This window comes from Silene latifolia, chromosome 10, assembly GCF_048544455.1.
Source record: "Silene latifolia isolate original U9 population chromosome 10, ASM4854445v1, whole genome shotgun sequence".
NCBI classification, from domain to species: domain Eukaryota; kingdom Viridiplantae; phylum Streptophyta; class Magnoliopsida; order Caryophyllales; family Caryophyllaceae; genus Silene; species Silene latifolia.
Window position 1 is genome coordinate 137,640,954 of NC_133535.1, and position 1,035 is coordinate 137,641,988.

General features: G+C 46.2%; 1 non-coding gene across 1 annotated transcript; it reads left to right on the top strand.

The window, feature by feature from the left end:
• Nucleotides 1–649: 649 nt before the first annotated feature.
• LOC141610188 (small nucleolar RNA R71) lies at nucleotides 650–756 on the top strand. The gene has a single exon (XR_012528083.1). It is a non-coding gene; the product is annotated as a small nucleolar RNA R71 (small nucleolar RNA).
• The last annotated feature ends 279 nt before the right edge of the window (nucleotides 757–1,035 follow it).

Genomic DNA, 1,035 nt, shown 5'->3' on the forward strand with positions numbered 1-1,035 from the left:
TTGGGTGGTTGGTGGGTTAAGTGATTGAAATTGTTGTCTAGGTTGGAAGGTTCTTCCTTGGAAACCCGGTGGACCTTGATTAAATGTTGTGTTTTGTTTTTGAGTTTGGAAGTTTGGTTGTTGTGACTTTTGTTGGAAGGTTGGGTTTTGGACATTTTGAGAGCCATAAGAGAAGTTTGGGTGGACTCTCAATCCGGGGTGATATTGGTTGTTGTTAAATGCTTGCTTGGCCGGACTAGACTCCCATATCCCGTTCACTTGCTCCATACAATTGCCATCTCCAACCACCAAAGGACACTCATTGGGTGGGTGTCCTTGGTCTCCACAAAGCTCACAACTATAGACTTGGTTCCTCATAGAAGAATTGCTAGATGTTTTGCTTGAGCTCATCAAGGCAACTTGTTGCTTAAGCTCTTCTATCATCTCTTTCACTTCCACATTGTTGGCCGATTCGACCGTTGACTTCCCCTTCCTCTTGTGCCTATCATTGTTCCAATGAAAGGTACGAGAAGCCATTTCTTCAATAAGCTCTTTCGCCGTCTTGTGGTCTATCTTATCCAAAGCTCCCTTCCCCGAGCCGGAATCAAGGTTCATCTTCATCTCATTGTTTAACCCTTCATAGAAATTGTTGATGAGCTCATCATCCCCAATACCGTGGTGAGGACATAGCCTTTGGAGGCCCTTGTACCTCTCCCATGCTTCATAAAGGGTCTCATCTTCTTGTTGGGTGAACCCTTGGAGCTCACTCTTGATTCTTGCGGTTCGTTGGGGTGGGAAATACTTGTTGAGAAAAGCCTTAGAGACATCGTCCCAAGTCCGAAGAGAGTCGGGTTCACAACTTTTAAGCCATTCCTTGGCACTTCCCCTCAAAGAGTAAGGGAAAAGCCTAAGGCGTACGGCATCTTCCGTGACTCCATTGGCCTTGAACATGTCACAACTATCCAAGAACTCGTTGAGATGCTCGTTGGGGTTTTCGGTGGCTCCCCCTCCGAATTGATTCCCTTGGACAAGTTGTAGCAAGGTGGCTTTCACATC